This window comes from Delphinapterus leucas, chromosome 2 (assembly GCF_059928025.1).
Source record: "Delphinapterus leucas isolate spDelLeu-1000000601 "Yukka" chromosome 2, BTC_Dleu_Yukka2, whole genome shotgun sequence".
NCBI classification, from domain to species: Eukaryota; Metazoa; Chordata; class Mammalia; order Artiodactyla; family Monodontidae; genus Delphinapterus; species Delphinapterus leucas.
This window is the reverse complement of record NC_143130.1, coordinates 24,336,106-24,344,191: the sequence shown is the minus strand read 5'-3', so window position 1 is coordinate 24,344,191 and position 8,086 is coordinate 24,336,106. Positions and strand designations below refer to the sequence as shown.

Here is an 8,086-nt window from a genome sequence, read left to right as displayed (position 1 = left end):
TTCACTTAGCAGTCAGGCAGGACTCAGGATAACCCATCCCCAGCAGCTACTCCTGAGGCATCCCACATCTGAACCTTGATTTCCCCATCCAGACCGTGAACCCAGTGAACGCTCGGGCTCGGAGGGCTGCTGTGAGAAGTGACTGTAGAGCGGAGAGGCCTCAGGATCGCTTGTCAGTCAGCCTCACTGCTCAGGCAGCCCTACCTGGGATCAGGGCTTCCAGAACACACTAGCCCTGTGGGTATTTGTTTCACAATCAAGGAGGGGGTGCATAGACACCAAGTAATAGGTGAAGTCTTAGCTCAATCCTATTGGGACTGCATACTCAGAATTAATAGTGGAAATAAATGACTTAGTAACACATACACTGCCCACCCTGGTTTTCTGACTTTCTCTGAAATCTGCTTGGGGCCCTACTTTTTCATTTTTATCTTAATTTTAATTATTAAAAGACTATGTGTTTGCAGTAGAAAGTTCAAACACACAGTATATACAGAAGTAACAAATAATTGTCTTCCTGTGCCCCATTGCCTCATTGGCACACATTATTTGAACCTTTTCAACATGCACACACACACACTCATGAGAGAAAATACACACACCCACACTTAACACATCATTTTTAACAAAGCTCGTGCATGTATTGTACTGGCTCCTTCAATTGCTTTTTCAGGGAGAGGGGAGAACACTGAAGAATTAAGAGTTAAAGGATGATCTTCTACGTATCAAAATGCAGGTGTTGCTGGTATTGCTGGCATCCTCTAAGAGCCTAGAAGATGTTCTTAGGGGCAAATATTAGTATAACATCTCCCGACGATTGTCCCCATTTCCGCTAGTAACAATAACATGTAAGATATCCAGGAAGATCAAAATAATCATTGCTGATTTAAGGGCAAATAATTTTGGAGCCAGAGGAGATGAAGCAATGGAGCAGAAAGGGCTTGCATTATGGCTACTGAAATTTGTCATCCAGAAAAAAAAAAACCTAGACGATTTGACTAGGTTTTTTTTTGTTTTGACTCATTGCTTGAGCCAGAGTGACACTTGCTACACAGCCGGGGACCTTGTCCAGGACCCTAGTCCTCAAGGAGAAATCCAGAAGGCATGAGGCTCAAAGCCCTGGATCCGTTCACTGCTGGCCGTGCCACGAACCCCCTTTTCTGCCAGCTTTTCTCTGAGCAGAGCTGTGCCCGGCCAGCCCCCAGGGACTGAAACAGCATCTAACAAAAACAAATGCTTCCTTCTATTCCTTTAAACACCGCGGAAAGACTGGTATCATCAAAAATGAAAATACTATTCTGAAGGGGAAGAACTTTTTATTTTTTTTTTTTTGTTTGTTTTTTTTCTATTGAAGCAGAGTTGATTTACCATATTATATTACCTTCAGGTGTACAGCATAGTGATTCAATATTCTTATAGATTAGACTCCACTTAAAATTATTATAAAATATTGGCTATATTCCCTGTGCTGTAATCACATCCCTGTATCTTCTTTCTTTCTTTTTTTTTTTTTAACATCTTTACTGGAGTATAATTGCTTTACAATGGTGTGTTAGTTTCTGCTGTATAACAAAGTGAATCAGCTGTACATATACATACATCCCCATATCTCCTCCCTCTTGCGTCTCCCTCCCACCCTCCCCATCCCACCCCTCTAGGTGGACACAAAGCACCAAGCTGATCTCTCTGTGCTATGTGGCTGCTTCCCACTATCTATTTTACATTTGGTAGTATATGTAAGTTCATGCCACTCTCTCACTTTGTCCCAGCTTACCCTTCCCCCTCCTGTGTCCTCAAGTCCATTCTCTACATCTGCGTCTTTATTCCTGTCCTGCCCCTAGGTTCTTCAGAACCAATTTCTTTTTTTTAGATTCCATATATATGTGTTAGCATACGGTATTTGTTTTTCTCTTTCTGACTTACTTCACTCTGTATGACAGTCTCTAGGTCCATCCACCTCACTACAAATAACTCAATTTCGTTTCTTCTTATGGCTGAGTAATATTCCATTGTATATATGTGCCACATCTTCTTTACCCATTCATCTGTCGATGGACACTTAGGTTGCTTCCATGTCCTGGCTATTGTAAATAGAGCTGCAATGAACACTGTGGTACATGACTCTTTTTGAATTATGGTTTTCGCAGGGTATACGCCCAGTAGTGGGATTGCTGGGTCATATGGTAGTTCTAATTTTAGTTTTTTAAGGAACCTCCATACTGTTCTGCATAGTGGTGAAAAATCCTTTTTAAAGGCCATTGAGTACAAATTGCCTGACTAGTTGCTAGTGAAGGGTTTCAGTTAATACCTAAATTTGCTCCAGCTTAGCTGGAGCCTCTCTCTGAAGCAAGACTTCTCATTGTTGGGCTGTTTGTTCAAACACAAGGCAAGCCAGGAGCAATTTATTAGTAAAATTCCATCTAATATGGTGACTACGCATTCTTGCTGGTGGGAATGAATTGGATTTGTCAGGGCTGGTATTTTGCCAGCACAAATCCCTGGGATCCCAGCTCCTCTTAGCATGGCTAACTTCACATTGACTCATAGGCTCCGGAGTCAGATCTTTTTCTAGGAAAACCTTCTTGGACTCTGTTCTCTGTGGATTAATCAAGAATAAACATCCCTGTATCCCCAGGATTTCTCTGATCTATCAGACGCTCTTTGTGACCCTGGGGCTGGGAGGGCGGGTGATATTGTTATGAAGCATGGTATTTTTTTCTTGCTTATTTTTATATACAGGGAGCTAATTTCTCTTGAAAGGCAAGATTCTGATTCTGAAAGAGCTGTCTGCTGCATGTCCCCACAAAAACTATAATTATACTAAAATCTACTGCTGCCCACCTGCCCCCAGTTCTAAGAGGGCAGAGAGGGCTTCATCTTTCCCACAATGCTTTTCTTATCCCCGATGCGGAGCCCCTGACTGGCACATGGTGAGTGAATGAATGAATGAATGAACAAATGATAGTTTCCTGGGCGTGATCATAGGCAGCGGAGGCAGATGGTGGAAGGAGGAATGCAACATGATTTGTTCTTCCAAATAAAACATTTTTCTCTATTTCTTTTTTTTTTATTGGAGTATAGTTGATTTACAGTGTTGCATTAGTTTCAGGTATACAGCGAAGTGATTCAGATATAGATATCTATATATATATTTCTTTTTCAGAGTCTTTTCCATTATAAGTTTTTACAAGATATTGAGTAGCGTTCCCTGTGCTATACAGTAGGTCCTTGTTGTTTACCTATTTTATATATAGTAGTGTGTATCTGTTAATTCCATACTCCTAAGTTATTGCTCCCCCCTCCTTTCCCCTTTGGTAGCCATAAATTTGTTTTCTATGTCTGTGAGTCTGTTTCTGTTTTGTAAATAAGTTCATTTGTATCATTTTTTAGACTCCACATATAAGTGACATCATACGATACCAAATAAAACATGTTTTACGTAATGTCTGTCCGTGCCAGGTTTGGGCTTCCTTGATCCTTTTTCTTGCCACAGCTTGTGGTGAGATTGGTCCTTGGAAACCATTTTTTCACCCCATTATTGTATATATGAGGAATCTGCTGCCTAAAGAGGTAAAGTTACTTATTCAGGAGAACACGCTAGTCAGTTTTCATGATATTTTATGACATTATACATCTTTATAAGTTGGTTTTCTGTGAAAGCTCAAAGTTGTGCCGTAGACTGGAGATCTTCTGTCTTTAATAACCAGAACATTTGAATTATCAGAAAACAATGCTCCCTCCCTATGGTGGCTAGCAGAGGATTTATAGACTATGGATTCATCAACTCTGACACCAGGTGATTGAAAAACACACAATTATTTTATGCACTACTAAGAAGAAAACATACTGCAAACATAAAGTTTTTTTTACTACTTATAAGTTTCAGGTTATACTTATTGTAAGAGCTCTTTTAGATTTACTTATGCATCTAAAAATAATGTATTGGTCTTTGTTTATACCTTAAAAGGAAAATATAACTAAAAAAAATTGGTTATGGAATTTCAAAAACGTCTTCTTATTCAGGAAATGTGCTTTTATGTTACTTTTTAACTCGATCATTGATGGGCAGCTTTAGCTGTGACACTGTCATTTGTGCCATCAAAGGCATCCATGTTAAATTAACTATATTTCAATAAAATAAATTTTTAAAAATCAACTATACTTTAATAAAATAAATTAAAAAAAAATTTAAAGCATCGATGATACAGTTTTCCCTAAACCAAAGAACTCCTCCACAATGGTCTCAGATGTTCTTTCCAACCACTGCTCACCTTTCCATGAGTTTTGATGTGAGTGCTTTCTTGCTTGGCTGGTGTGATGGGAAGTCCTCTTACAGGGTCTCAGAAGGAGCCCCCCTCTCTGAGTGCACGTGTCCTCCTGCAGATCCCGGCAAGCACTGGCTTGTTGCTTTGTGAGAACATGAGGAATTTCGGTCACTCCTTTAATGACAAATAATTGTTTTCCTAATACCAAATCTGTGCCCCCCTTCTCTGCTTGCCTGCCCTTCTTTGTACTCAGTAACTTTTTGCTTTAATGACAAATCATAGCATCATCTTCTTAGAGACTTTTTAAGCACCCATTAAATCATTAAACACATCTGGTTGCAACAATTCATATAACACAATGGAAGTGCCGGATATATGAAGCGGTATGACCAAGAGTGTGTAAAAGCAACGACAGCTTAATTGGGACTGTAACTTGGTCCGGCAATGACTGAACAATCGCAGTGATTGTAAGATGCATCCTGATTTCTGCTGCATTAAAATGGGCAGTGGTAGGGAGGGGGTCGGGGTGGGGGGTGGAATGTGCACCTTAGAAATTATGAAACCCAGAAATCACTTCAGCCTGTGTCAGGGTTTTTCCCTGGGAAACTCACCGGGAAAACTCCAACTCATGAAGGTAGGATTTGACATTCCACTTACAATTAGCAAAGTGCTAAAACATCTGCCAAAGAGAAGGCAATTAAGGCAGTTTTTTTTTTTTTTTTTTTTGCGATTCGCGGGCCTCTCACTGTTGCGGCCCCTCCCGTTGCAGAGCACAGGCTCCGGACGTGCAGGCTCAGCGGCCATGGCTCACGGGCCCAGCTGCTCCGCGGCATGTGGGATCTTCCCGGACCGGGGCACGAACCCGTGTCCCCTGCATCGGCAGGCGGACTCTCAACCACTGCGCCATCAGGGAAGCCCCAAGGCAGTTTTTAAAAAGATGTTTGCAAGGCCATAACAGAATTTCTCAACATTGGCTGCACATTAGACTCGACGGAGGAATTTTAGAAGAAGAGTTAAAAAAAAAATAGTACTAGCCCCAAACAAATTGAATCTCACACTAGCTTCGGCAGCACATATACTAAAACTGACACAGGACAAAGATTAGCACGGCCCCTGCCCAAGGATGATGGGCAAATTCATGAAGCATTCCATATTTTTAATAATTTTTTTAAAAAAATCAGAATCACTAGGGGTGGGCCCAGGCATCAGGTCATTTTGAAGAGACCTCTAGGGGGTCCTAGTCTGCCATCCAGTTAGGGAACCACTGATAGGAAGATAAGAAATTTCCTGGATTTCCAAAAAGCCAAATTCCTAGTATGTCTTAGGCACAATTAAGAGCGATCCACCTTCCTTGGAAACATCTGGATATAGCAGCAGGCAGGTCTGGGGTTTACTTCATCTGGGCCTGCATGGTGTGGGCACTTTTTTCCCCTCCTCTTTCTTTCCTCTTTTTTTCCCCTCCCTCTTTTTAATGCCAGCTTGGCAATCTCGCAGCACAGATCTATTTCAGCACAATGACACACTGAGTTTTAAACCTTTCAAACTGTGTTATTCACAACCATGAATGTCCTATCATGAATAGAAAATAGACTTTCTGGGATTCTCTGAACTCAGACCCTTGACCGCATGTCATTTCTGAGTCCTCCCTGGCCGTTCCCTCTGCTGGGCTGGTCACTTTCGCCCTTGACTTCCGTCTGCCCCACCTTGATGTCCACCCCTTTCCTCCGCTGGCTCCGAGGAGGGACAGGACATGAAGGGCAGCTCCTTGAGGCTCTTCAGGATTCCAGTGTCTCTTGTAGTTGAATCTCTTGATAGCTGCAGACAATATATGGTGTAGATCAAAAAGGAGGGCACCAGTGTTCAAGGCCAGTGACAGCAGTGTACATTACCCCACACCGTGTACATACTGGCATGTGTCTAACAAGGGGTTTTGATTTTCCATCACAGAAGAAAAGATGTGCTTTCTAGAAAGATCCCACAGCCTCTTCATCTCCCTACCCCTTCTGCATACCTACCATTTTATCTCTTGGATTTTTTTTTTTGGTAGGTTTATTTTTTAAGCGTACAAACCCTGCATAATAAGGAAAGCGAAAACACTCTGATTGAGAGACTTTCGGCTAAAGAGGGGAGCTCTTGGGGGCATTGCTCAAACTTCATCCTCCGAATGCCATCAGTATATTTTCAAAGAAAATAGACCATAATGTGCTTTGTTTTTTCAACTTCCATTGAGATTTTTATGGAAGAGGTGCTCTGGGAGTCTCTGCATATTTTATTTAGATTTTGACAGTATAATTTAAATAATGATCTAGGGAATTCCTTGGCAGTCCAGTGGTTAGGACTCAGTGCTTTCACTGCCAGGGCCCGGGGTTCGATCCCTGGTGGGGGAACTAAGACCCCACAAGCTGCATGGCACTGCCAAAAAAATCTTTTTTAATTAAAAAAAAATAAAAAAGAATGATCTATTGAAGAGAATTAAATCATCATGGCACTTGAAGGTGATCCATTCTGCATCTCTTCTTGAGATCCTCGGTCAGTGGTGAGTTTCTTTTTCTCTTAACAGATGTAGGACACCTTTTTCTTTGTGTTAAGTTTTTCATAAGACGAATAAACTAGACATGGTAAGATGTATCACAATCAGAAAAAAAGAAAACTCTATCACCTGAAATCTCTTCTCTCTATTCTTCTTCACACTTGGATGAATTTTCTTAACAACCCATGGCTTTCAGGACAGACTAGAGTTCATGTGAGTGACATACAGTGAGATATATTTTGCAGTGACTTCTTAACAATCTGTACAGTTATACATAATGTACTTTAAGTTTTAAAAAGTCACGTTAGAATAGATATGTTGCTACCACTTCTTGTATGAGATTGAGAGCAACGCTTACCCTCTTTAGGCTGCAGTGTCCTCGTTTATAAAAAGAGATATTTATAGTATCTACTTCATGGGGTTTTGTGAAGATTACAATGAATATAAAATAGGGAGCTAATTGCTGGGCATTCGGTTCAGCTAGGCAAGGAACGGTAGTTAGATGTTGTCATTATTACTTTTGTTATTATCAGCCAAGCTCTTTCTCTATCTCCATCCCTTTTTCTCCTCACATGCTGTAGGTAAAAAGAAAGTACAAAGAGTAGATTTTTTCAGAATGAAATCCTGCCGTTGCGGCAACATGGATAGGCCTAGAGGGTATTATGCTTAGTGAAATAAGTCAGGCAGAGAAAGACAATTACCGTACCATATCACTTATGTGTGAATCTAAAAATAAAACAAACAAATGTGTGTAGCAAAAGAGAAACAGACTTGCAGATATAGAGGACAAACCAGTGGTTTCCAGTGGGGAGAGGGAAGGGGGGAGGGGCAAGATAGGGGTAAGGATTAAGAGGTACAAACTATTATGTATAAAATAGATAAGTAACAGGATATAACGTACAACCCAGGGAATTATAGCCATTACAAACAGATTATAATGGAGCATAATCTGTACAGATACTGAATCACTAGGCTATATACCTGCAACTAATATAATATTGTAAATCAACTATATTTCAATTAAAGAAAGAAATTAATTTTAAAAAGAGTAGATTTTTCCATAACCTAAACTTTACCTACTCATCCTTTGGATGGGATCCTCAACAGAGAGACAGAATTCACAGACCACAGTTAACCTGCCTTTGAATCTGAATCTTTTACTGCCTACAAATCGTCTGATTTGAGACAGTGAACCAAAGGATTTGAAGGCTTTTGGGGGTTCCCTTCTGGCGAGCTCACTAGAGTCCTCACCCAAATCTTCACTCAGAATTCCCTAACAGTAATTCACTCT

General features: G+C 40.7%; 1 non-coding gene across 1 annotated transcript; it reads left to right on the top strand.

Moving 5' to 3' along the window:
• The first annotated feature begins 5,319 nt into the window (after positions 1-5,319).
• Positions 5,320-5,423, top strand: LOC115802849 (U6 spliceosomal RNA). The gene has a single exon (XR_016392306.1). It is a non-coding gene; the product is annotated as a U6 spliceosomal RNA (small nuclear RNA).
• The last annotated feature ends 2,663 nt before the right edge of the window (positions 5,424-8,086 follow it).